Source organism: Hyperolius riggenbachi, chromosome 6, assembly GCF_040937935.1.
Source record: "Hyperolius riggenbachi isolate aHypRig1 chromosome 6, aHypRig1.pri, whole genome shotgun sequence".
NCBI lineage: Eukaryota > Metazoa > Chordata > Amphibia > Anura > Hyperoliidae > Hyperolius > Hyperolius riggenbachi.
This window is the reverse complement of record NC_090651.1, coordinates 171,324,942-171,341,207: the sequence shown is the minus strand read 5'-3', so window position 1 is coordinate 171,341,207 and position 16,266 is coordinate 171,324,942. Positions and strand designations below refer to the sequence as shown.

General features: G+C 46.0%; 1 protein-coding gene across 2 annotated transcripts in view; it reads right to left on the bottom strand.

Moving 5' to 3' along the window:
* The window catches only part of SLC25A17 (solute carrier family 25 member 17), a 271,719-nt gene that overhangs the window by 88,780 nt on the left and 166,673 nt on the right, over positions 1 to 16,266 (bottom strand). The gene's annotated exons all lie outside the window — the stretch shown is intronic.

The window sequence follows — 16,266 nt, the reverse complement described above, 5'->3', positions numbered from 1 at the left end:
TCCAAACATTTTTTACAAATAAATAACTGCAAAGTGGGGTGTGCGTAATTATTCGGCCCCCTGAGTCAATACTTTGTAGAACCACCTTTTGCTGCAATTACAGCTGCCAGTCTTTTAGGGTATGCCTCAACCAGCTTTGCACATCTAGAGACTGAAATCCTTGCCCATTCTTCTTTGCAAAACAGCTCCAGCTCAGTCAGATTAGATGGACAGCGTTTGTGAACAGCAGTTTTCAGATCTTGCCACAGATTCTCGATTGGATTTAGATCTGGACTTTGACTGGGCCATTCTAACACATAGATATGTTTTGTTTTAAACCATTCCATTGTTGCCCTGGCTTTATGTTTAGGGTCATTGTCCTGCTGGAAGGTGAACCTCCGCCCCAGTCTCAAGTCTTTTGCAGTATCCAAGAGGTTTTGTTCCAAGTTTGCCCTGTATTTGGCTCCATCCATCTTAACATCAACTCTGACCAGCTTCCCTGTCCCTGCTGAAGAGATGCACCGCCCGAGCATGATGCTGCCACCACATTTGACAGTGGGGTTGGTGTGTTCAGAGTGATGTGCAGCGTTAGTTTTCCGCCACACATAGCGTTTTGCATTTTGGCCAAAAAGTTCCATTTTGGACTCATCTGACCAGAGCACCTTCTTCCACATGGTTGCTGTGTCCCCCACATGGCTTGTGACAAACTGCAAACGGGACTTTTTATGCTTTCTGTTAACAATGCCTTTCTTCTTGCCACTCTTCCATAAAGGCCAACTTTGTACAGTGCATGACTAACAGTTGTCCTATGGACAGAGTCTCCCACCTGAGCTGTAGATCTCTGCAGCTTGTCCAGAGTCACCATGGGCCTCTTGACTGCATTTCTGATCAGCGCTCTCCTTGTTCGGCCTGCGAGTTTAGGTGGATGGCCTTGTCTTGGTAGGTTTACAGTCGTGCCATACTCCTTCCATTTCTGAATGATCTCTTGAACAGTGCTCCGTGGGATGTTCAAGGCTTTAGAAATCTTTTTGTAGCCTAAGTCTGCTTTAAATTTCTCAATAACTTGATCCCTGATCTGTCTTGTGTGTTCTTTGGACTTCACAGTGTTGTTGCTCCCAATATTCTCTTAGACAACCTCTGAGGCCCTCGCAGAGCAGCTGTATTTGTACTGGCATTAGATTACACACAGGTGCACTCTATTTAGTCATTAGCACTCATCAGGCAATGTCTATAGGCAACTGACTGCACTCAGATCAAAGGGCGCCGAATAATTATGCACACCCCGCTTTGCAGTTATTTATTTGTAAAAAATGTTTGGAATCATGTATGATTTTCGTTCTACTTCTCATGTGTACACCACTTTGTGTTGGTCTTTCATGTGGAATTCCAATAAAATTGATTCATGTTTGTGGCAGTAATATGACAAAATGTGGAAAACTTCAAGGGGGCCGAATACTTTTGCAACCCACTGTATACAAAACTGCACCTACAAGCTCAAACCATGCAACCTGCAGCTCTTCTGGAGACCTACTTTACCAGTACCAAGCTATTATACAAAACTAAAAACAATCAGATTACAAAGATTATTTTAAGAGCTCTGAAAGAGCCTCATTACCCGAGTACATCGTATTTGGGCGCCGCGCAGTTCGGGTGCGGGGCAAGCCGAATGATGGCTCTCCCTGCTGCCTATAAACTCCCCGGCAGCGTTACAATACTACTCGCCCTCTGAGATGTCGCAACTCAGAGGGAGATGTAATTCGGGGTCTGGCAGCCAGTGGAACCCCGAATTACCGTAACTAGAGATGGCCCGAACGGTTCGCCGGTGAATGGTTCCCGGCGAACTTCGGTTCGCCCCCATAGTGCATCATTAGGGTCAACTTTGACCCTCTACATCACAGTCAGCAGGCACATTGTAGCCAATCATGCTACACTCCCTCCTGGAGCCCCCCCCCCCCCCTTATAAAAGGCAGGCAGCGTCAGGCATTGGACTCACTCGTGTTTATGCAGTAATTAGAGAAGTGAGAGCTGCTGTGCAGAGACCTATAGGGAAAGCTTAGTTGGGCCCTTATAGGCTTCTTAGCATGCTCCTTGCTGATTCTTATTGCTAAAAAAGCACCCCTCAACAGCTCTTTTGAGAGCTAATCTTCTTCTTGTGATCTATTTTGTGTGTGTGTGTGTGTGTGTGTGTGTGTGTGTGTGTGTGTGTCCCACTTGCATTATATACAGCCCTGTCAGTCAGTCGCAGCTGGCCTTTGGCCCCTTGGTGGTATAATTACTACTGTGCCAGGTGCACATTATAATACCCATCACGGCATATACCTACCTGTTGTTCACAGTGCACTCACCTACCTACGTGAGCGCACGCAGTGTCACTGTGCTTGTCCGGTACCTGTTTGTGTGTGACAGATGCAAATTGTAATACCCATCACTGCATATACCTACCTGTTGTTCACAGTGCACCCACCTACCTATGTGAGTTCACGCAGTGTGATATTTAATACCACAAGTCACGGTACCTGTTCACGGTACGTGTGTGTGACAGGTGCACATTTGTAATACCCATCACTGCATATACCTACCTGTTGTGTTCAGTGCACCCACCTACCTACGTGAGTGCAAGCAGTGTGATATACCACTCCATGCATACCTGTTAACTGCACCTGTGTGACTGCACATTGTATTAGTCAAGTCAGTGCATACCTTTCATTTCATCCCCCCCAAAATGGACAAAACAAAAGGAAGGGGCAGGCCACCTGGCAGGTCTGTTTGAGGTCGCATTGTCGTGATTTAGTGCGGCCCTCGACCAAAGTACATTGTTCAGAAGAAGGCACCCCCAATATTGTCAGGACGCAGTTGACTATTTAACACAGAACACCTCATCTTTCTCAGCTTCTGCTCGGAAGCGTGACATATTTTCATCCTCCTGCTCTGATTCTGGCACCCCACTTAACACTCAGTCGGCCGCCACCACCAAAGTGCCACCACCAAAGTGCCATCACCCAAGGGCTCAGCGGTGTGGAAAATTTTTTGTGTGTCTGCCTCAGATGAGAGCAATGCCATCTGTACTCTCTGCCACCGAAAATTGAGCCGTGGAAAGATCAAGACCCGCGTAGGGACAACTACCTTATGAAGGCACATGATTATAAAGCACAAACTGCAATGGGATGTCCACCTGAGGAAAAGCAGCACAGAAAAGCAAAGCCACACACCGCAGTGGAAGATACCAGGCCGCAATTTCTTCTCAAAAAAGGCGATACCTAAACTGTATTGTGATGTTGAAAGGCAAGTGGTGACATCTCTGGCACACAGCGTTGGGTCAAGGGTCCATCTGACCACGGATGCCTAGTCTGCAAAGCACGTTCAGGTCTGCCCGAAGACTAAGTCAGTCCCCACACACAGCATCTCTGCCTGCACGCCGTGTGACTGCCTGCTCCAAGACTAAGTCGCTCCCCACACAGCATCTCTGCCCGCAGGCCGGTTGGCTGCCTTCTCCACCACCACCAACAGGGTCCAGGACTCCAGGCGGATTCCTGAATTTTTAAGGCCGTTGTTAGCAGCGGCCGCTATAATAATTTTTCTGGTGCGTGTACATGCCTGCCTAATTTTTCTGGCTGCACTGCAGCTGCAACAACAAAACAAAAGGCATGTCTGTTTGAGAGAAATGTGTCTGTTTGAGAGAAATGTGTATACCATTTTATGACTAGCAGCACTAGGAAAAAAAAATCGCATTTTTATCGTTAGACTAGCGGTAGGTGTTTCCCGAGAGGACCCGTCATCGCCGTGGGGAAGTCTAGTAGGGAATAATTTGTGCACATATTATTTATACTGAAGCCAACGTCCTCTTTTGCTGTAGGCCACAACCTGCAGCGTGCTTTGCGCGCCGCAGCGAAAAATGGGTGTGGTCATGACCAGATGAGGGCAGAGCTAACTGTAATTTAAAGTATTAGCTAGTACAGTTGCCCCAGTATAGCTAGTATAGTTGCCCCCAGTATAGCTAGTACAGTTGCCCCCAGCATAGCTAGTACAGTTGCCCCCAGTGAAACTAGTTGCCCCCAATGAAGTTAGTATAGTTGCCCCCAGTATAGCTAGTATAGTTGCCCCCAGTATAGCTAGCTAGTTTAGTTGCCCCCAGTATAGCTAGTACAGTTGCCCACAGTATAGTTGCCCCCAGTATAGCTAGTATAGTTGCCCCCAGTATAGCTAGTTTAGTTGCCCCCAGTATAGCTAGTTTAGTTGCCCCCAGTATAGCTAGTATAGTTGCCCCCAGTATAGCTAGTATAGTTGCCCCAGTAAAGCTAGTATAGTTCCCCCCAGTATAGCTAGTGTAGTTGCCCCCACTCCCCAGTATAGTAGCCCCAGTAGTATAGTTGCCCCCAGTATAGCTAGTATAGTTGCCCCCAGTATAGCTAGTATAGTTGCCCCCAGTATAGCTAGTATAGTTGCCCCTTAGAATAGCTAGTATAGTTGCCCCCAGAATAGCTAGTATAGTTGCCCCTAGTATAGCTAGTATAGTTGCCCCCAGTATAGTTGCCCCCAGAATAGCTAGTATAGTTGCCCCCACTCCCCAGTATAGTTGCCCCAGTAGTATAGTTGCCCCCAGTATGGGGGAAGCTTGGAAGGAGGGGTGGCGGGGAGGGGGGCCAGACCCCCCACCTCCCTCACCTGGGTCCCCTCCTTCTGGCGCTTCCCCCCCCCCCCTCCTAATTAGCAGCAGCTTTAGATATGCGGGCAGGAGCGGGCAGAGAGGACTTACCTGCTTCCTGGCGATGGTGCACAGCGCCATCCTCACGTGACGCTGGTCTCCGACTTCTCTGTCACTCACTGTGCTTCCGCTAATCAGGAAGCACAGTGGGCGGTGGAGAAGGCGGAGAGCAGCGTCCCGTGACAATGACGCTGTGCGCCATCGCCTGGAACGCAGGAAGTAGGTGAGTAAGTCCTCTCCGCCCGCTCCTGCCCGCATATCTAAAGCTGCTGCTAATTAGGAGGGGGGAAGCGCCAGAAGGAGGGGACCCAGGTGAGGGAGGTGGGGGGTCCGTCCCCCCTCCCCGCCGCTTTCCCCACCACCCCTCCATTCTGTGTTGCTTCCCCCTCCTGCACAGGCCTCTGTGGGAGGCCTTGATGACACCCCCTGGGGCACCCGACACCCGGAGCGGGGCGACCCCTGCCGCCCCATGGTAGGAACGCCACTGCACCATTTTATGACTAGCAGCACTAGGAAAAAATCGTGTTTTTATCGTTAGACTAGCAGTAGATCTTCCCCGAGAGGACCTGTCATCGCCGTGGGGAAGTCTAGTAGGGAATAATTTGTGCACATATTATTTATACTGAAGCAAACGTCCTCCTTTGCTGTACCTGTTTTGAATGCATGTTGTGTATTTTAGTCCACAATTGTGGAGCTCTGCACATCTATTGCAGGTAGTCAATTCGGGTGCAGCCTCTGTTTAGAAGCGCTGCCAATGTCTCCTGCTGTACAAAACTCATGTAAGTATACTTATGGCTAGCTGCATCCATGTGCATCAATTTGCATTCAAATTATAGATTAAGACTAGTACATGATTTGCATCTGATTTGCATTCAAGGCATGTATTTAGCCCCTGTGGAGCTCTGCATGCCTCTGTTGGTCTACAATTCAGTTGCAGCCTATGAGCGCTGTCATTTGTTTGATGTCTGTTTGAGAGAAATGTATATACCATTTTATGACTAGCAGCACTAGGAAAAAATAGTGTTTTTATTGTTAGACTAGCGGTAGGTCTTCCACGAGAGGACCCGTCATCGCCGTGGGGAAGTCTAGTGTGAGGATCCACGTGGCTGCCTGCGCAGGCAGGCAGCCTTTTGACCACTGTTCAGGTCTGCATTCTGCAGGTCTCTGGAAGAGAGACCTTTTGTCAGTTGTGCAGCTTGCTGCTGAGGAATTTGCATACGTTTGTCATGCAGATTGCCTAGCCACATCCTTTGTGGGCTTGCCCTATAAAGAGTTATGTTTCCCACAGTAAGTTGCTGGTCATAAGAGTTAGTTCCTGTGTAACACTCGCCTGGAGTGTCAGCCTTGCTCTTTGTTGAAGATTAGCCTAGAGTTATTCCTGGGACTGCACTAGGCAGGTTTCCCTAGTGCAGTTAGGATTGCATTATTTGTATTGCCTGTTCTGTCTGTCTGTGGGGTGCTAACCAGAGCAGCGGTTGTTACTGGTAGGCCCCTCTGTTCTGTTGTTGCCTTACTCGGATCGCATTCGCTCTGACGGTAAGAGCAGTGGATCGTATCTCTTACGTATTCCTGTTTTCGTGTGTCTGTCTTGTCTGCTACGACCGCTTGCTGGAGGCTCGGTAAGGTAACCGTTAAGCAAGCGCTCGCGTCCTCTGTTTCATGTTTGTTTGTCGGTGGTTAGTTAGGCTTGCTTGTCTCTGTTGTGCTTATCACGCGGGGACCGCACACAAACGCATGCACTGTTGCGGTGTTCGCGTTTAGCTAGCGTTTGTTATTTTCCTTATCTCCTCATTGTATGATTTGCTGTGCCTTTGCTACTCTCGTGCTCTGCCTTTCTGTAGCCTTGTGTCACCTCTGGCAATCGCCTCTCCCGCGATTGCGTTCCTACTTCATATCTGCTGTTGTGTATGCACCATCGCGGGTTGGCGACTAGTTTGGTGCACACACATACAGTCTGTCGCTTTGCTCTCTCCCCTTCAGGGCTATCTTGCCCTGCGTTTCTTCCCTTCGTGCAATTCCTGTCTGGCGTGTGTGGCAGGGCAGAGGAGCTGTTCCTCTGCACTCCACAGCTCCATCTGTCGACAGGAATTTCCCTCTACAGGTGCATTGCACTTTTTGCTGGGTTCCCGCAAATTCTACGCTTGTGGAGGATTTCCGCAGTGTCAGCGCACGTTTTGTGCGCTGATCACGGAGAGAATCCCACAATTATTACAGTATGACCAGCCAAACCAAAATTCCCAGTGTAGAGGGAATTTCCGATTTGTACGATTTTGTCGAATATGGCTCTTGTACCTTTAAGAGATTTAAAAATCTTGAACCTGAAACAGCGGATGAATTTTTGTCTGAGTGCACTAAACTTTTAACGAATCCTGAATTCCAATGCTCCCCAGTATCTACCAGGGCCCCCCAAATGGCCTACCTTCTGTTTGGGGGCGAAATGTTAAAGTGGGCTTATGATGTGTTAGATCATACCACCCTGAGTCAAAGACCCCTGGAATTCTTGGCCTTTACAATTCATAATTGGCTGAGACTACCTCAGTTACCATACCCCCTTAACGAGTTGTTGTCGGCAGCTCAATCAGCTGTTCCTTCTACTCAGTGCAAAATCTCTCAGCCTGCAAAGATTTGCATTAACAGCTCACCCTCATCCAAAAAACAGCCATCCAAAGCCTCTAAGTCTAAACGTAAAAAATCTAGGAAGGCTTCCCAGCGGAAAGATCCGTTGCCCATAGCAACCACAAATAAAGAGGTTATTTCTGTCAAGTCTGAAATGTGCAAAACCATTTAGTATGATAATGATGTTTACCATGATGTTGCTCTGTCTCCGGGGTTTTTGCCTCAATCCAAAGCTTGTGTGGATCCTACTATAGGTAGGACCGCCCATTATATTAAAGCAGTTAAAAAATCTGTTCTTGTTCCTGTACTCCACCCATATGGAGATTATCTGGATACTGGCCTGTTTGAACCTCCATTTGCCTCATGGGACATTGGGGCCTTGATGGAGGAATTTGATTTTGATTGGAAAGCCTTTTGCGATTTTTCAAGATGTCTTGAATGATTGTCTCGATTCTATGTACCTTTTGATTGATTCCGATGAATGTGACGAGGGTGATGTGGATCTGATGATTTATGTATGGCAGACGATTTTGGATGAGTTGCACACACTAATCAATTGATTCCAATAAAGAGATATTGTTGTCGGATGATTGTTCCTGCCTATCTGGGGTAAAGCATGTGAGTCGTGACATTGTGCGATCTGAAATGAGTGGGTGTGTCACTGTGGTTGATTCCTGTGCGAATCCTGGAGGATTGTCTCCTGATTGCGTGCAGTTTGAATCTCTGCGATCTGATGCCTGTTTCCCTGATGTTGTCGCTATTTCTACTGCAGATGCGTCTTTGTCTCACCCTGTTCACACCTGTAAGGGCCCGTTGCCTAGTGACAGTTGCTCCAGTGTTTCTGTCCTGAACGCCTTACAGTCTGCCCCGCAGATCGTGGAGGTTTGCGCTATGGAAGCGTCAGTTTCACAACCTGAAGCGATTTTTGATTCGCAAGTTTTGCGTTCTGACTCCTCGGATTTGACATTGTTAGCCGAATCTAGAGTGAGACAGCGCTTCGGTTTTGCGAATCTGACTCTGAAGCATCTTTGCTGGGTCCAGAGAAAGTTTCTCTGAGCCTGCCCTGTACCGTGAATAACAATATGATGTCCAATCACACTGACATTTGTGAGTCCCTTTCTTGTTCTGAGCAAAATGCTGATTCTGCACCCTGTACTCTGGATGAGTTAATATGGTCTTGTTTAGAGTCTCCTGCAGTGTCCCTAGAGGCTCGTCTAGGTATTGCTACTATACTCACATGTTTTTCTGCAGTTTTGGAGTTGCAAGCTAGTTTGACTGTTACACAGAATTCTGGGTGCAGTGAGATTAAAGTTAGGGAGTCAGTGTGTGTTCCAGTAAATATTCCTGTACATTCCGCTCATGATGATGAAATTCAGTCTCAGTTTATGGTGGAACCTTCCCTGTGACATCTGCCCTGTCCACAAAATAAAGTTCCAGTTTTGCCCTGTAACATGGATAGTTCAGAATCCTTCTCAGAAAACTTGAAAAATGATGTTCCTGAGGTCTTGTCTGATGTCCTGGAGACCTCCGAGTTCCTCCCAAAGGGTCCAGAACTTGTAGGAGATGTCTCCTGCCCCCCAAGTCCTTCTGAGGTGCTGCCCACTTCAGTAGGCATTGCTGTTGTGCTGACTACCTTTGCAGCTCTGGTGGAGCTTCACTCATATGTAGTCAATGATGATATTATTGTCACAGAGATTTCTAGGTTTGAGTCCAAGCCTTCTTTTGAAAGTCCTGTGCTTGAGATCACTGCTCATGATGATTCTCTGCCCGGTACTGGTTTTGGTCCTGTCGTGCCGGACTCTGAGGTTGGCAGTTCCCCGACATGTTCTGAGGTTTCTCCTGTGCTGGTGTACCCCAATGTGCTCTGTGACCCAGAAAGCCCAAGTGTGCCTCGGTTACCAGCATGCTCAGATGCTTCCTCGGTGGAGACATGCTCTGATATGGCCTGCCTGCTTGCATGCCCAGAAGTGGTCCCTGAGAGTCTTGATCTTGATGGGTGTCCTCGTAATTCTGAATCCAGAATAGTCATTGGTTCCATAGGAGGGCTTGATAGTTCTCCATGTAAGCCTGGTGATTGTTCTGCCCTCTTGGGATCTCTGTGGAGCTTCAAAAGGTTCTGGGAGATTACGGGAGAAATTTTGCTTGGTACCCTGGATAAGATCAACAGTGGCTTTTGTGTTGTAAGGGACACTTCGAACAGGTATTGTGGCAGGTTTGGTATTTTTGGACGCTCCTTGGAAGGTGGTGGGTATTGTCTGGAGGGTGTCGATGGCTTCTTCTCTGGTGTTCACAGTCCTGATGGGTGTTATACTGAGACTGGTAGTACTGATGGATATGTTTCGGTGGCGTTTGCTTCCGATGAGGTCGGTTTCGGCTTGGCTGACTCTGGAATTGGGCCTTGTCGGGCTGTCCTGACCTTCATGAGTCTTCAGTTAGAGTCTTTTGCAAATATCAGGTTAGAGGGTCGTCTGGAATCCGACCCTTGAGGGGGGGGGGGGGTACTGTGAGGATCCGTGTGGCTGCCTGCGCAGGCAGGCAGACTTTTGACCACTGTTCAGGTCTGCTTCAGATTAGCCTAGAGTTATTCCTGGGACTGCACTAGGCAGGTTTCCCTAGTGCAGTTAGGATTGCATTATTTGTATTGCCTGTTCTGTCTGTGGGGTGCTAACCAGAGCAGCAGTTGTTACTGGTAGGCCCCTCTGTTCTGTTGTTGCCTTACTCGGATCGCACTCGCTCTGACGGTAAGAGCAGTGGATCGTATCTCTTACGTATACCTGTTTTCGTGTGTCTGTCTTGTCTGCTACGACCGCTTGTTGGAGGCTCGGTGAGGTTACCGTTAAGCAAACGCTCGCGTCCTCTGTTTCATGTTTGTTTGTCAGTGGTTAGTTAGGCTTGCTCGTCTCTGCTGTGCTTATCATGCGAGGACCGCGCACAAACGCATGCACTGTTGCGAATGAGTGCGGTGTTCGCGTTTGCCTAGCGTTTGTTATTTTCCTTATCTCCTCATTGTATGATTTGCTGTGCCTTTGCTACTCTTGTGCTCTGCCTTGCGTCACCTCTGGCAATCGCCTCTCCCACGATTGCGTCCCTACTTCATATTTGCTGTTGTGTATGCACCGTCGCGGGTTGGCGACTAGTTTGGTGCACACACATACAATCTGTCGCTTTGCTCTCTTCAGGGCTATCTTGCCCTGCGTTTCTTCCCTTCGTGCAATTCCTGTCTGGCGTGTGTGGCAGGGCAGAGGAGCTGTTCCTCTGCACTCCACAGCTCCATCTGTGGACAGGAATTTCCCTCTACAGGTGCATTGCACCTTTTGCTCGGTTCTCGCAAATTCTACGCTTGTGGAGGATTTCCGCAGTGTCAGCGCACGTCTTGTGCGCTGATCACGGAGAGAATCCCACAATTGTTACATCTAGTAGGGAATATATTGTGCACATATTATTTATACTGAAGCTAACGTCCTCCTTTGCTGTACCTGTTTTGAATGCATGTTGTGTATTTTAGTCCACAATTGTGGAGCTCTGCACATCTATTGCAGGTAGTCAATTCGGGTGCAGCCTCTGTTTGGAAGCGCTGCCAATGTCTCCTGCTGTACAAAACTCATGTAAGTATACTTTTAGCTAGCTGCATCCATGTGCATCAATTTGCATTCAAACTATAGATTAAGACTACAACATGATTTGCATCTTATTTGCATTCAAGGCATGCAATTAGCCCCTGTAGAGCTCTGCATGCCTCTGTTGGTCTACAATACAGTTGCAGCCTATGAGCGCTGTCATTTGTTTGATATCTGTTTGAGATAAATGTCCATACCATTTTATGACTAGCAGCACTAGGAAAAAAATCGTGTTTTTATCGTTAAAATAGCGGTAGGTCTACCCCGAGAGGACCAGTCATCGCCGTGGAGAAGTCTAGTAGGGAATAATTTGTGCACATATTATTTATACTGAAGCTAACTTCCTCCTTTGCTGTACCTGTTTTGAATGCATTGTTACAAGATAAAGCTGGCACACCATCAATTGTTTCCGGGTGCTTGGTAAAGTGGCATAGGCAGTGCAACCAATTGGTACAGTTCGCAGATATTACCAGCACACCAAGGATTATGAAACGCACTTTATTGTGCCAGTTTCCACAAGAGATCCAACAATTGTTTCGGGGCCGCACAGGGTCCCCCTTTATCAAGGCATGTGGTTACATGGCATGTTAAAATCCAAATGCATATAAACCTTAATAATCCCCAATACCACACCCCTACCAACTAGTGACCTCATAATCACATCACAATGATTGACAGTAGTAAACAAACTAGATGATCTGCAAGAAATAGCAATCTATAGTACTATAAACTAATGTAATATCATCAGTGCACTCTGTGCTACTGTAATTTGTGATCATACCTTATGGAGATGTCCGCACTGTGCCAGGTTGAGCCTGTTGCCATTACTCAAGTTACTTTTGAATATTAGCCTGCCCCCTCCAGCCGTTAGCTGCCATGTGTTCCATTAATTCCGGGCAAATGATTCCGCCCGCCGCTACCACGAAAGAGTGGTGATCGTGATCCCTGCCTCCTGATAGGTCAGCGTCATAATGACGCGACCATACTAAACGGCCCAGGGTACTTCCGGTCGCATGACTGTGATGCGGCACGCGTCCATGGAAACCATGGACGCGGACGCCACAACCGTCATGCATATCTACCGTCGCGTGCCAATGACGCCGAATGCGTTCCAGGCAATGAAATGCTAATGACGCAAAGTGCGTCCATGGCAACCGAAGGGAATACATGCCAGTTAAATAGATCTGGATGTATATAGTCCCTTAACGACGTTTCATTTACTGATGGGCATCGGAGGCTCATAATGCTATAAGCCATGTCATGAACACATACATAACCCTGGAGGGGGGAGGGCACAAAATGAATAAATTAATTGGTTTTAAAGGACTCACCACCTGGGTCAATGCACACATCCCACAATGCAGATCGCAACAGGAAAACAACCTGCAATAAGAAGAGAGATATATGTTACTACAGTAATACATTACATGTCATAATGAGAAAAAAGTGTAAAAGATTAAAAACAATTATAAAGATCATCACATTCTGCTTAATTTATCTTTCCTTTAAGAAACAAGTCAGTGGATTATTATTATTAAGACCTCTGGGCGATAAAGTGCCCATCTCAAAAATCCAGTACGCTTCTCGTTGTAAAAGTTTTTTCTCCCAATCTCCTCCCCGTTTCGGTTTATTTACCTGCTCCTCTGATCTGGTGGGCTCTATGATTATTCTCAACACAATGTATAGCTACTGGCTTAGTGTAGTCAAGATTTTCATTTTTCTCTTTGGCTGCCCATGCTATTCTAATGTCACTACGATGATGTTGAAAACGCTTTTTAAAAGCATTAGTTGTTTGACCTATATATCCTAGGCCGCAAGGGCATTTCAGCATGTATACGCAATGGTCCGTATTACAATTGTTATAGCCATTCATGTTGTATTTCTTTCCACTGTTGGGGTTAAAGAACTCTTTTCCCACCATGATCGAGTCACAAATGTTGCAATTATGACATTTAAAGCAACCTTTTTTAGTCGAGAAGACAAATTCCTTCTTATATTTAGACTCAGGGTCTGCTTGAACTAGCAAATTTCTCAAATTGGCTCCAGACTTATATGCAAACATGGGTTTTTCCTTGACAATCGGGGCTAGTGTGTGGTCAGCCTGCAAGATATCCAAATTTTTGATCATCGCTTTCATTATCAAGCCTGATCCCTCATTAAATGTCTGTACAAACGGAATCCCATTCTTTCGGGTGGTTTTATTTGATTCCCCCAATATTATGTCTTTCGCTCTTTTCTTTGCTTGATGTAATACTTCCCTGGGGTATCCCCTTTCAAGAAATCTTGTCTCCATTTCCTCCATGTGAAAATCACACCTGTCCTCATCCTTACATATCCTCAATACCCTCAAGAATTGGGATATGGGCAGTCCCTCCCTTAAGTGTTTAGGGTGGGCACTTTGGAAATGTAACAAGGTATTTCTGTCCGTTGGTTTTCGGTACAAGCTAGTTGTGAGGTTACCTTCAGATTTAATGACCAAGACATCCAAAAATGGAATTTGGGTGTCAGAAATTTCAGGATTAAAAACAATTCCGGAAAAAATACTATTCAAAAAGATTACAAAGTCATTAAATTCCTGTCTGGTGCCCCTAAATAGTAAGAAAATATCATCTATAAATGTAGTCCACCAGATTGCATGAAGATTATATGGTGCTGATGTGTTTACATATTTCTCCTCCAACCATCCCATAAATAAATTTGCAAGTGCCGGGGCTGCTGAACTTCCCATTGCTGTTCCCCGGTGTTGTTTATACCACTGGGTCTCGAATCTAAAGTAATTGGTGGTTAGGATAAGTTCCAATCCACTCAATAAGAATTCTGTTGAAATTTTGGGGTGATGAGCTTGCACTAAAAAATCATTTGGTATTGACGTGTATAGAGCTCCAATGTCCATGGTGCATAGTAGTGTATTCTCTGGTATCTCCTGTATATTCCCCAATTTGCTCAGAAAGTCTTTAGTGTCCTTAAGGTAAGCGGGAAGACTCTTTACCAAGGGCTGAAGGGCAAAGTCAACAAATTGTGCCAATGGTTGTGTTATCGATTCTGTTCCAGATACGATTGGTCGATATCTCAATGGATCTGTTCCCTTATGTACTTTGGGAAGGCCATATATCACTGGTCTCTGTGGAAATGTGATGTTCGTGTAATCAAATTCATCCTCTGTGATCCAATCGTTCTTTAGACCCAAGTCTAACAGTCTGACAAGTTCTTGTTTAATTTTCGTTGTGGGGTCACTACCCAAACATTCGTAAGTACTGGCGTCCCCTAACATATTTAACATGCCCTCCTTATATTTACAGTAATCAAGTACCACAATAGCTCCCCCCTTATATGCGGGCTTGATAATGACAGTGTCGTCATTCCTCAAGCGTTTGATCGCCTCCCTCTCCGCTTTTGTCAGATCTTTTGTGATTTCTTTCATCCTTCTTAGTATCAAACTTGACCATATTGCTAAAACTCTCTATGCTAGCAAAGTTACCTGGTGGGATGAAATTACTCTTTAATTTGAAGGGACTCACCTCCCCAATGGGGTTGGATGGTTTTGGAGGTTGCTTGTGGAAAAATTGTTTGATCTTCAAAATTCGTTCAAATTTGAACAAGTCCACTTCTAATTGGAAATCATTTCTTGGATTACTCGGGCAAAAGGACAAACCTTTTGAAAGCAGGCTGATTTCATGTTGGTCTAAGGATCTTTGCGACAGATTTATTATCGGGCACGATTTGTGCCCTTCCTCGTTTCCATTTGATGTTTCTTTGTTGACTTTGCGCTTGCTCCTCCGAGGTCGTCTGAGTCTCCGGCCTCTTGAAAAAGGTGTGAAGACCCCATGCCTGTCTCGCTCTCTGAGCTTGGGTTTTCCGTGAATACATCGTTTTCTGTGCCGACTGGTCTCGGTTTTTGTTTTGGCTTGGGTCGATCTGGCTTCTGTGGTTTCGGCCAACGCCTGTATGGAAAGGGACACCACAACCATCATGCGTATCTACCGTCGCGTTCCAGTGACGCCGAATGCGTTCCAGGCACTGAAATGCTAATGATGCAAAGTGCGGCCATAGCAACCGAAGGGAATACATGCCAGTTAAATAGATCTGGATGTATATAGTCCCTTAACGACGTTTAATTTACTGATGGGCATCGGAGGCTCATAATGCTATAATCGTGCCCGATAATAAATCTGTCGCATAGATCCTTAGACCAACATGAAATCAGCCTGCTTTTAAAAGGTTTGTCCTTTTGCCCGAGTAATCCAAGAAATGATTTCCAATTAGAAGTGGACTTGTTCAAATTTGAACGAATTTTGAAGATCAAACTATTTTTCCACAAGCAACCTCCAAAACCATCCAACCCCATTGGGGAGGTGAGTCCCTTCAAATTAAAGAGTAATTTCATCCCACCAGGTAACTTTGCTAGCATAGAGAGTTTTAGCAATATGGTCAAGTTTGATACTAAGAAGGGTGAAAGAAATCACAAAAGATCGCATCCCAATCTGACAAAAGCGGAGAGGGAGGCGATCAAACGCTTGAGGAATGACGACAACGTCATTATCAAGCCCGCATATAAGGGGGGAGCTATTGTGGTACTTGATTACTGTAAATATAAGGAGGGCATGTTAAATATGTTAGGGGACGCCAGTACTTACGAATGTTTGGGTAGTGACCCCAAAACGAAAATTAAACAAGAACTTGTCAGACTGTTAGACTTGGGTCTAAAGAACGATTGGATCACAGAGGATGAATTTGATTACACGAACATCACATTTCCACAGAGACCAGTGATATATGGCCTTCCCAAAGTACATAAGGGAACAGATCCATTGAAATATCGACCAATCGTATCTGGAACAGAATCGATAACACAACCATTGGCACAATTTGTTGACTTTGCCCTTCAGCTCTTGGTAAAGAGTCTTCCCGCTTACCTTAAGGACACTTAAGACTTTCTGAGCAAATTGGGGAATATACAGGAGATACCAGAGAATACACTACTATGCACCATAGACATTGGAGCTCTATACACGTCAATACCAAATGATTTTGGTATTGAAGCAGTAAGACATTTTTTAGTGCAAGCTCATCACCCCAAAATTTCAACAAAATTCTTATTGAGTGGATTGGAACTTATACTAACCACCAATTACTTTAGATTCGAGACCCAGTGGTATAAACAACACCGGGGAACAGCAATGGGAAGTTCAGCAGCCCCGGCACTTGCAAATCTATTTATGGGATGGTTGGAGGAGAAATATGTATACACATCAGCACCATATAATCGTCATGCAATCTGGTGGACTACATTTATAGATGATATTTTCTTACTATGGAGGGGCACCAGACAGGAATTTAATGACTTTGTAATCT